The following is a 12,418-nucleotide window of genomic DNA, read 5'->3' on the forward strand; positions in this document are numbered from 1 at the left end:
TTGCAATGAAATGAATTGGCACCAAATAGAGGAGAATGGTTACATGGAATTGATATAAACAATGTACCTAGATATAAAAAGATGTACCAAATAGCCTATTTTGGCTAAAAGTAGCCAAAATTTCCTTCGAGAGTTCACCATTCTAACAATACTTTCGGGTAAAGCTCAATATTTTTAGCATACAGTTTAGCTCCCACAGAAGAATAACGTTGCTTGATGCGCAATACATGACTTAGGAATTAAGTTTAGATTCAGCTGAGCGAGGACATGACCCTTGATTGGAAGGTACGTAGGCCGAGGATTAGGGTAGTAGAGTAGTTAGTCTAGAATGTTCATAATAATAGTAGGGGTGTCAATGGTTCGGTTCGGAATATAAAATTTGTACCCTGCCATTTTTTCAGTTATTCTATTATGTATAACCAAAATTAGACTTTTCGAAACCGTCCCAGTCATATCGGTTTTTCTTCGGTATCGGTACGGTTCAATTAATTTTCGGTATTTTTCTAAATATCATGTAAAATTCACCAGTAGAAATAGAATGCAATAACATACGTTCTTTTATATGATTTAGCAAAACTCTCTAGACATTTTTACTGCATAAAGGATGATGAATTAAAAAAAATGGCTAGAGTATAGATCCATCAATTATTCTACAATGACGTAAAAGAAATCAAACAAAGACAAAGAAAATATAAATCACACGAGTTGAAAGATATATCAAGATGGGCCTCAAGAATAAAATCTATAGAAGATAAAATATTCAAAAAGAAATATAAATTATATGAAAGGAAACATATTCAATACATTGTAGTTTGCTGCTCATAATCGCTAGAATACTTTGTGTCTTGCTAATACGAATACTTGAAATAACTTAGTTTAAGTAGAAGTAACATATTATGTTTTAGGAATTAGTATTTTGAGTTTAATTACTTGTTGGCTTGTAATAGTTTTCATAATTCCAAGGCCCAAAGAAAATTAAATGCATTATTATTTTTAAACTTACCAAATAAATATATTTTCCACATGTAAAATTTATTCAATACGGTTCGGTATTTTTTTGATTTATTTTTATAAAATAAAAAACCTACCCTAATTATCGGTGCGATTATAGATTTATATAAAAACCTACGGTTTCTTAAAAAGAAACCTAAAAATCGGTTCGGTATGATACGATTCAGTCGGCTTAGTCGGTTTTCGAATATCCATTGATACCCCTAAATAATAGTATCGGCACTCAGTCTCGCTTTCTGTTAGTAGTAGGTTTTTATGACTAACCGTTATTTCTTTCATTGTTGATCACCTTACTATTTGTGCTTATGCTTTCCTGAGCCGATGGTCTATTAGAAACAGTCTCCCATTCCTCTCAAGGTATACTGTGCCACCTCTAAACATCCAATAATTTTCTCTCTGTACACGACACTGGCGATATGGCCACTGTTCCATCGTCCTCCGGTGAAAAACCACCGGACCACCGCCAAGATGAGTGCCTTATAAATGCGCACCCACCCCAACAAACCCCATTCCAAAACAATATCTCAGTCGCAACAGATTTCAAAAATGGCGCTGCAATCACTGTTCATCAAAATCGCCTAGGAGCTTCTGAAATTTCCCAAGTGATTTTTGGGTCAATTTTGAAAATTCCAAGTCGTGGAGATTGTACTTCATCATCAGGTACACCTCTCCACCAAGCTTCAGCCAATTCCACCGTGGGAATCGTCTTCTTCGATGAGCTGCAAATCGCGGGTGAAGCATAAATGGCCGGAAATGGAGTTCCAATAGTCCAAATGGAAAAAGCTCGATACCAATCTGTTCGCCTTGATAAGGAGAATATGTTTGCATCATCAATTGCACATGGGTATCAACCAATTGCATCAATTTTGCAATCAATGACCACTGGCGGTCGAAGCTCACCCGGTGTTCGACGAAATGCAAATTCCACTTCCGGGCTGAATTGTGCTCAACCACCAATTGAAAATCCTTCTACGACACCTAAGGAACATGTATTCAAAGATTCAAGTCAATCTAACATGGCAATTGATCACGAAAAGCCCAGAATTGCTCCAGTTGACCGGGCATGGTGTTTCGGTATATCAATTGTCACAAAACCAATGCCAAACGACTCTTGATGTTCAGGAGATTGTTTCCTACCCCTCAAACCCAATTTCTATCGAGCCAATCTCCACAACATTACAAAAAGGTGTTTCTGCATAATTGAGTTCATCAGGTGTTTGACGAAATGCCATAGCCACTTCTGCCACTCAATTAGATGATCCAAGCATTGCTCAAGTCACTCATGATCCCCAGGAAATTACTCATCAAAAGAATTTGCAAGAAATAACTCAAAAAATTGATAGTCAAACCTTACATTCTCCTTCAGTGCACCAAGTAGTCAACACTGGTGATCAAGTTTCCCATCAATCCCAAAACCACTCCCAGGTAATTCAAACAACCCTTGTTACCCCCCTTCCCCACCAAAGCTTCCATTATAGAAGTTGCGTTAGCAACAAACCAAAACCATAAAGACCAAGCTAATCCTTCAGCACCAACTGTCCAAATGGTCGACAATAGTAACAACTCCACCCCTGTTGCTCAACACCAATCCCAGATACATCCACCCTATCTCCCACAGTTCCTATTAAAGTCTCGTCCAACTTTGAGAAGGCAAAACACCGCAAGAAAAACTACAAACCTCCAGCTAAAATTGCATAAGCCCCGTCACCTGCACAACCAGCAATGCAATCCCTTCCAACCACTAATAGCACCATTCAACATATTAACCCTAACATGAAAACCAAAGCTTTGGCAAATTCACTTCCCCCCTCCTTCAATTATTACTCAATCTTATGTCACCAGATTAAGACCTAAACATGAAGCTGAGATTACTCCAATCCAGTTCACTCCACCAATCATTACAACAAAACAAGGTAAGCCTGATGTCATCTTCAAAAGGGAGGATTACATGGTTAAATTTGTTGTGGTGGGTAAGTTCCTCAACACCATGCCTAAAATGGAAGCAATTAGAAAAAGTTTCATTGCTCAAACTGAACTCGGGGTGGAGTCAAGATTGCCCACATCAATGCTAGGACTGTGTACATAGACCTAGATAATGAGTATGATCACTCAACAATGTGGACCAAACAATACATGTATATACAAGGACAAAAAATGATGGAATCCTGACTTTAAGCCCAATGAAGCCTCACCTATTGTTCCTATTTGGATTGTCATCCCTGAGTTGCCTTGGCATCTTTACTACATATAAATACTCACTCATTTACTGTCTCTAGTTGGTAAAGCCATGTTCCTGTACTTGACTTCATTTCAAAAATAAGAGGCAGTGTTGTCAAGGTAAAAATACAGATAGACCTCACCAAAGAAAGGACTTCCTATGCATGGCTTGGATATGATGAAGATGTCAATGGAGATGGTCAATGGCTTGAGATCCAGTATGACAATGTCCCTGACTACTGCACATATTATAGACACCAGAGACATTCTATTCATGCTTGTCCAATGAAGAAAACAGATGATGAAGTACAGAGAAAAAAGGAAGAAGTTGCAGTTGCTCCTAGTGATACACAACCTTCAAGGAGCATCAATGAATAAAGGCACACCAAAAATCCAAGGGAAAGACCAAAGCAAAAACCAAAATTCTAATGAATCACAAAACAATGAAGAATACCAAAGTTCAAGAGTTGCTCATTCAAAAGATGAATGGCTAACACAAAAAAGGAAAAACTTCAAGGGCAACTCACAAACAAACAAAAAGCAATAACAAGTCTACATGCCAAAACAAAATGCAGTTTAGCCTAACAATGCATCCACACAATTGGATACTACAACTCTCCAGCCAGGTATCACCCATGTTCCCTCTCCACTGATCTCTAATGATCTGGAGAAAGTTAATACTTCAGATGCTCAGCATCATGTTCCCAATATTCTCAACCCCCATGTTGGTTCTTCTATTTCTGAAGTTAATGGAGGAAAGGAGGTTTGTCAGGAGAAACCTACAGATAGATATGAAGAGGACAAATGCAGTGCAGAAGCTGATTCTTGACACTCTGCCCATCATCATATGCTGGAACCTCTAAAAAATAGATGTAGTTCCAAGTATGGTGGAAGAAAATCATCCTTAATCAGGGCATGCTACTCAATTGATTCAGATATCAATCTCCTCCTCAAAGCTTCTCATGAGAATAAGACTGGCCAATGAAATGGCCAGAACTCTTCCAGCTTATTGACAGTATCAGCCACATTACGAAGGTGCAGAAAGTTTGATGGACAAAACCAGAATTTGGTTTTGTCAAAACAAATAGTGATGGCAATGCTTTGGTCAATCCTAGGAAAATTGGAGCAGGAGTGATCATCGGGGGTTACCAAGGTGAATTTCATGACATATCATGCCCTCTAGGGGAAGGACCCAATAATCAGGCAGAAACACAGGCTGCAGTCATTGGCATCAAATGGTGTATGGAGAATGGATACACCAAAGTCCATATAGAGGCAGATTCTAGCCTACTTATCCATTGGTTAACCAAAAACTCAACCACACCATGTAACCTTTCAATTGATATCCAAAAGCTCAGAGAAAAGTGTCAACAATGTGAAATAATCATCTATTCCCATGTCTACAGAGAAGGTAACTGTCCAGTAGACTCCCTATCCAAACTCGGTCACACCCACCTCTCTGAAACACTACCACAACCAATTGGATCTACCTACCCAGATTAGAGGTCAGATCCTACTAGGCCAAAATGGTACACCAGCTTTCAGGCACAAACAGATCAACAAGGTTCAGCTACCACCACATCTAGCCCACTATTACTCCAATGGATATGGTTGACTTCATAGGTATAAAGAGTGTTGATACCCAATTTTTTTCTATGTATTTCTATACAAAATACTTTCAAAATAGCATGTACATGCATATATAAGCATGTCCCAAGAATTTTGGTATTTTTCCTAATTCTTAAAGATTTTTAAAATCAATTTATTGTCTATTTTAGCAGTACAAAATTCATAATTATTCCCAAAATCATCATTTTTGGTGAATAACTTATTTTATCCTCATACTTACACCAAAATACAATTAAGGTGATTTTTGCACATTTTTACAAATTCGTTTGGCATTTTTAAAAGCTAAATTGCATATAATTGCAATTATAGCCTATTTTGTAATTGATAGCATCTTATAATTATAAAATTAACCCCAACATTTTTTAATTAATATTTATATGATATTTGTTTACCCGGTACTTTTAATTTGTTTTTAAATTCGTTATTGCTATTTTTTATAAAACAAAATGGGAAAAGTGGCTATTTACAATCTAGCCTCAATTGTATTTCAATTTCAGCCAATTTGGCACCCCTAATTAACCCAACTCAGCCCCAAATTCGAGCCCAAACTATCCATCCCAATTACCTTTAACCCGACCCAACACCTACTCAACCGACCCAGCCCATAACCCCGTTCAATCTCGACCGTTGATCACTTAGATCAACGACCACCATTGATTCTTTCCTTTTTTAATTTCAAACGACCCGTAAACCTACCCCATTCCTTCAGAGACGCCGCCTTTGAATCCCTTATTTCTCTCAACTCTCTCTCAACCCACCTCAAACCCTACCCGCCGCCTCTCACTGAAACCCTAATCCATGGCTTCCCAGGCTCATCGGAGACCTGTACCAGCTCTCATGGCCTCTACGTGCCCGTCTTTGAGGTCCTATGACCAGATCTTGAAGGGGTTTCGACCAAGCCTTTGCTTGATGACTGTTCTCCGGTCGTCTTCAACCTTTGTCCAGGCCAGCCATGGCTATTCGAGTTCGATCTTCGACTTTCCTGCTTAGATCGATGGTTTTTCAAAGCCTTTCTCATCGCCTGGGTTTCTTACGAAATCCTAATCTCTAAGGTTCCTTCGATTTTATTTCAGATCTGCCCCGGATCTATATGTGTTTGAACTTTCTAAGCATCTTTCTCAAAGTTTCTTTAATTTTTTACTTTCAAAACTCTTTATTCTTTAATTAGGGTTTTATGTTAAGGTATTTCGAATCTCTTTTCTGATTCTCGACATGTTTTACTGTATTTTGCTTGTGTTGTTTTCTATCTGAGTTAGCATGTTTAAAACCTTAATTCTTGAGATTTTGTTTGAGTTTCTTAGTCTGTTTGTTAACATTCGTTTACCTTGTTTTTCTATCTGAGTTAGCATGTTGAAAACCCTAATTTTTGGGGTTTATTCGAGATTCTGAATTTGTTTGCTTGTTTCACTTGTTTATCGCCTCTAAACCTGACTGATTTTGAAAACCCTAGTTCTTTAGGGGTCTATTTGAGTTCCTGAAGTTCTTCGTCTGTTGAAATTGCTCAATGTGATTCCTTTACTTCAACTCTCTTTTTTCTTTAGTTGACTCTTTTGGTTCTGAGTTCATGCTACCTGTCAAACTCGACTATGATTTTCACTCGACTCTTTGCATGCCTCTGATCCTTTTCTCTATTACTAAACCACTGAAACTTGACTATCATGCTTCGAATGCTTGCTCTATGCTACTACTGTATGTTGTTTCTTTTGCCATAGCTTGGCCTCACATGTCTATTACTTGTGCATTCCTTTATATGTTGAGTCCCTTCTGTGATAGATTTTCAAACTCATAACTGATTTCAAAACTTTTCCCTCTTACTCGCTTGTTAAGGGTTAATTGATTCTCTTTCTTGGTTTGGCCTTACTAAACCCTTTCCAAAAATAAGTACAATCATGTACTTGGACTTAAATATCTATTGTATAATTTTACTGCTCCTTTTATGGCAACAACCATTCTGCTTACAGACTGATTTTCTTTCCTTATTTTTGATCATGTTAGTATCCATTTGAACAATAATCCATTGATTAAAGGGAAGTCTTGTGTTAATTAATTCTGATTGTGATCATGCCCATATTTGTGTTAAAGCTATACTTGTTACCTTATTCTTTACTCGTTTTCGAAACTATAAATACCTATACTCTTCTCTTTCAAAGACGAACACACACATCATAAGTCACTACTTCTTCTCTCAAATACTCTTAGTTTTTCTTAAAAGCATTCGAGTTTTTCTCTGAACTCATAAGCTAGAGTCCTCTTCTCTGATTGTGCTTTGGCTGCAAGTATTCTGCTTTTCTTCCTGCTTACTTTTTGCAACTGGTATGTCTCTTCTTGTTTAAATTCTGCCTCTCTTTTATGTGTTTATGCTTCAGTATTCTCTTTGTTTATTTTACTGCTTTTTGCAGGTTTGTTTATTCCTGCTCGTATATGAATCCCCATCGCTAAACCCTTTGTATGTTGAGTTATGATTCAGAAAACATGACAACACTTGATATTGTTGTTCATGTATATGGACTGGACTCCCTGAGTCCTAAACTCTTTCAATTCCAATTCCCATTCCCCTTTATGTGTATTCTGAGCCTGAGACTTTGGTCTGGCAGTGTCCTAATCACTGTCCAGACCATAGTCTGACCTTCAATAGGTCTGTGCCCTTCTTTGTTGACTGAACAGGCCTGGTCAGGGGTGTGCCAGCCTATCCTATGGCTAGGCATGACCACCAGCCTGCCATGGCACTCCCTAACCCCCTCTTGCACTTACATTCATTCTTAGAAACTAAGTTCTGCCCCTCTCTTGTGAGCCTTGCCGTGGGACCCCCTGAGCTCCCTTTGAACTTGGACACCTGAAGGCTGGCCCTTCCACATTGCACTATAACTCTTTCTAATTAATATCTTGGGTGTAAGCACTGCCTGGAGTTCTTGAAACTCCCTGGATCTCTGAAACACCCTAGATAAGAGAAGACTTTGGAAATCTGGATCTCGGAAGTGGTTCAATCTCATATTGTTAGATACTAAGTCTAAATTAGGCTGCTCGGATGTAGTTGTAATTTCTGATGTATTTTTATTTCTGTCTTATTTTTCTGGTCTGTAATAATTTGTATAAACTCGGGGATCTAGTGAAAAGGTGAGGGGATTTACTTTTATGCATAAAAGGGTAGAAACCATGCCTATATGACTTTTACTGTTAATCTATGCAACCTCACAAGTAGAAACCATGCCTATAGGATCTAACTTTCTGATTTCTGCAACTATGCATATAGATACCATGCCTATAGGGATTTGCATTTATAATGACATTAGGCAAACAGTTAGGTTTAATGATAAATCAGCATATAGATATCATGTTTATAAGACTGTTAACGTTTGAAAGGTATTAAAATGAGTAACTCGTAGAGATCATGCCTAAAAGAACTTCAAATCAGAATTATTTCACTCGTCTAGAGCAGTACTGACCCTTTTTGCTAAAACAAGCGACTTTCTGCACGTTTTCTGAACCCTTAAAGCTTTTCTTGCAACCAAATCAGTGCATCTTTTTCCTTCTTGATAAATATTCTCAAATCAGTGCATATTTTCTGAAAACTTACTGCTTTCTTGATAATTTGACAAACATTTTTTTCAAATCAATCTGAATTCACTTCTTTATACTTATCTGATAAACCTTTCGAATCAGTCTGCAATTCAGTTCTTTTGTTAAAACTCGACAACTCTTTTTTTTAAACAAGTATGTTTTCTGAAACTCGTTTTAAACCATTTTCTTTGTATTAAGTCTGCAATCTTTTCTAAAACTTATCTTATTCTGCAACCTTTACAATCAGTAGTTCTGTCCCACACTTAAGGTAAAGTTGACTAATTAAAGTGGCTCAGTCTTTGACAACTACATTCGAGTGGGCCTAATGCGGACTTGCTGTCTAAAAGTATGTGTTGAATCAGTCCGCTTATCGCTTTAATTTTTAAAGACCAAACCAGTACATGCAAGACATGCTAAATTCTATGGCTTATCTAATTTAAGGAGGTTTACTTGAGCCTTACTTGCTTATCTGCCTCCACTTTTACTTATATTATGTGTTTTGATTGACGCCTTAGTATTTTGTCCTTTGAAACTCTCAAAAGGCCCCAAATCCCTTTTCCTTTAGGATTAGTAGTCCTAAATGCCTCCGAGGCTGATAGGATTGGGACGGGTACTAGTATGCAATAAGTAACGATACCATTTCGCGCTTTAATACCTTAACTGAGTGGGAAGGGTAGAATATGGATATGATGACCGGTGCGCTAATATCACGTGTGACCCTTCTTCTGAGGAGTGATTGCTGGATATTGCATTGAAGTGATCCATATTAATCATAAACCTAGGACCCCTTCCCTTTATTTGCTTTCATCTCTTTTTGTAAAACTATTCAAATCCTTTTTCATAAATTTTTGTCCTCTCTACTTGCCTTCAAAAGTTTTCAACCTAATTGCAATGTTATATGCGAGTCCTTATTTGAGCCTTGATTGTTTACTTGTAAAGTTACAATTGTAACATGGCCGAGACCACACTAGTAGATCTTGAGGGGTGTCTAACACCTCCCCCTTGAGATAATTTCTAGCCCTTACCCGAACTCTGGTTTTCCAACTCAAACCTTTCTTAAAAGTGTCCTAATGCACTATAATCATTAGGTGACGACTCTTCAACTTCTAAGACCCAATTCTCGAAAGGGAATAGAGTTGTCCTCCCAATGTCGTATACCCGATTTCGATCCACGTAGAAAAAGGGGGCGTCAACAGCATGGCGACTCTGCTGGGGACTCTTTAGGCTTTTACCATTGCATGTTGCTTGTGACTTTACCATCTCATTAATTGCTTTATTTACTGTCTTTTATTCTTTCACTACGAAACTGACTTGGCTCTTCATGTATTTTCTTTCCTTTAACTGCTTTCCTTTACTGCTTTATTTCAATAATGTTGTAATTATTGCAATTACTGTAATCATTTATCTTATGAATGTGGAAATACATATCAATTTGTTTCATTCTTGTAAACTGCATCTTCAACATCATATTCCACTCGTGCCAAACAAATACCATAGCAATGCTTATAATGAGTGGTTGCGCTCTTCCAATATTATTACCCTTTAAATTCGGCAAAGGCGTATTTGCAGTAAAACCAGTCGATCAGCGGTGCAGTCGATGGTTCCGTGCCTTTCCCTCTTGAGTTGTCCGCTCAAGGGTACCTCTCTAATACCCCAATAAAAACCTTACTCTATTTAACTGTGCATGCATCATGGTCAAACCTAGCCGAGTCAGTTATGTTGTCCACATAATGACTCATTAAGATAGCCTTGTCCAAAGTCCACTGGGTTTCCTTGAAACCCAAACAGACACCACCATACTCTATACATTTATTTGGAGAACTAAATGCTTTTTATGCTGATTATTGGTATTAAATAGTCGAGTCCGGTGGGGGTGAGGTCTTAACCCTTTTGTTTTGCAGAAAATGAATGACAAAGTTCATGACTTCGGTATGATAAACATACCTTCACTCTTGCAGACTTGGTGAAGAAACCTCCCATCGAGCAACCAAATCAACGAATGGAAAGAGAGAGTCACCAAGGCTAGTGAGAAGCTAGAATACCTGGAGTACAACTTGCTGGAATTGGAAGGGAAAGTGAGGAAAAGAGTCATCGACTGTCAAAATGCTGAGGAAGGCAAAGGAGAACGTCTGGCGATATCATTTTTAGTGGAAAATCTGCGCGAGTTGGAGGACTTGATCAACGAGAACATTCAACCTAAAGAAGGTCCTTCTGGGACCAATTAGTTAGGAGTCTTTCATTTTGCTTTAATGATGTAATAAGGCCAATGGCCATTAGTGACATTTTTACTTTCCGCTATTTTAGTGTCGTTTTGGGATTTGTCTTATTTTTGTCAATAAAATGAGGCATTTAGCATTATAAGTTCTCCAAATTAATTTGTCTCTAGGCCTACCTCGGGCACGCACCCAAATTAGGACGCGGTTTATATTCTTGCATAATGTGTTTAAATACTGCAACATTTTTCCTCATAATTCGCGCTAACTTGTTACCTTTTTTGTTTTTCTTTTATTTTTATTCCCCTCCCCAAAGGTTAGTTCGTGCATTCTGGCACCATCATCATACAATACGAGATCCAAGGGCCCGGAAAGCTTCGGGGTAGCAAGGCTAAACAAAAGCACCTTGCATCACATTTTTACTTTTTACTAGCTGATTTTATTTCTGCATTATCTTTAATTTTGAAAAGAGCTCTGATATTCAAAACAATTATGAATTCAATCGAAGCATTTTAGTTTATTATATATCTCTCTCTTATTATTTTTTCTATCATTCACTTTATTTTACACAGCATTACTATTACTTGCCTTGACGATGAACCAATGATTGTGACTTGCAATGAGACAACGCAATAAACGGATATGGATTCAGAAGAGGATGATATACCAGAAGAGGTCGTCAGAGGGGTTGAGAATAGGCCTAAGTCTAACTTGGACAAAACTGAGGCCGTCAAAGAAACGCGCATCAGTGTTCACCTGTCACCATCAGAAAAGAAAGAGTACACGGAATTCCTAAAGGAATATGAAAACATATTCGCCTGGTCATATGATGATATGACTGGTCTCAGTACGTCCATTGTAGCTCACAAACTGCCAACAGATCCAACATGTCTGCCGGTAAAGCAGAAGCTCAGGAAATTCAAACCCAACATGAGTTTGAAAATCAAAGAAGAGGTTACCAAGCAAGTCAAAGCCAAGGTTATCAGGGTAGTAGAGTATCCGACATAGTTAGCCAACATTGTGCCAGTGCCAAAAAAGGATGGGAAAGTTAGAGTTTGTGTTGACTACCGGGATCTTAACCGGGCTAGTCCTAAGGACGACTTCCCCTTACCGAACATAAACATTCTAATTGACAACTGTGCCAAGCATGAGTTGCAGCCTTTTGTTGATTGTTTCGCTGGGTATCATCAGATATGGATGGATGAGGAAAATGCAGAGAAAACGGCTTTCATCACGCCATGGGGAATGTACTGTTACAAAATGATGTCATTCGGTTTGAAGAATGTTGGTGCCACCTACATGAGAGCCATGACTACCATCTTTCATGACATGATACACAAGGAGATCGAGGTATATGTGGATGATGTCATCATCAAACCCAAGAAAGCCAGGGATCACATGGAAGACCTAAGAAAGTTCTTTAACAGACTGAGGAGGTACAATCTGAAACTGAATCCCGCCAAGTGTGCATTCGGGGTTTATGCTGGAAAATTATTGGGTTTCATCGTGAGTCGTCGAGAAATAGAATTGGATCCATCAAAGGTCAAAGCTATCCAAGAATTGCCACCGCTAAAGAACAAGAAGGACTTGATGAGTTTCCTGGGGAGACTCAACTATATCAGCCGGTTCATAGCTAGTCCACGGTCATTTGTGAACCTATATTTAAAATGTTGAAAAAGGACGCTGCCACCAAGTGGACTGATGATTGTCAGAAAGCTTTTGACAGAATTAAGGAATACCTGTCAACGCCACTGGTCTTGGTTCCGCCTGAGCTAGGAAGACCCCGATTG

The sequence above is a fragment of the Nicotiana sylvestris genome, chromosome 9, assembly GCF_000393655.2.
Source record: "Nicotiana sylvestris chromosome 9, ASM39365v2, whole genome shotgun sequence".
In the NCBI taxonomy this organism is placed as follows: Eukaryota; Viridiplantae; Streptophyta; class Magnoliopsida; order Solanales; family Solanaceae; genus Nicotiana; species Nicotiana sylvestris.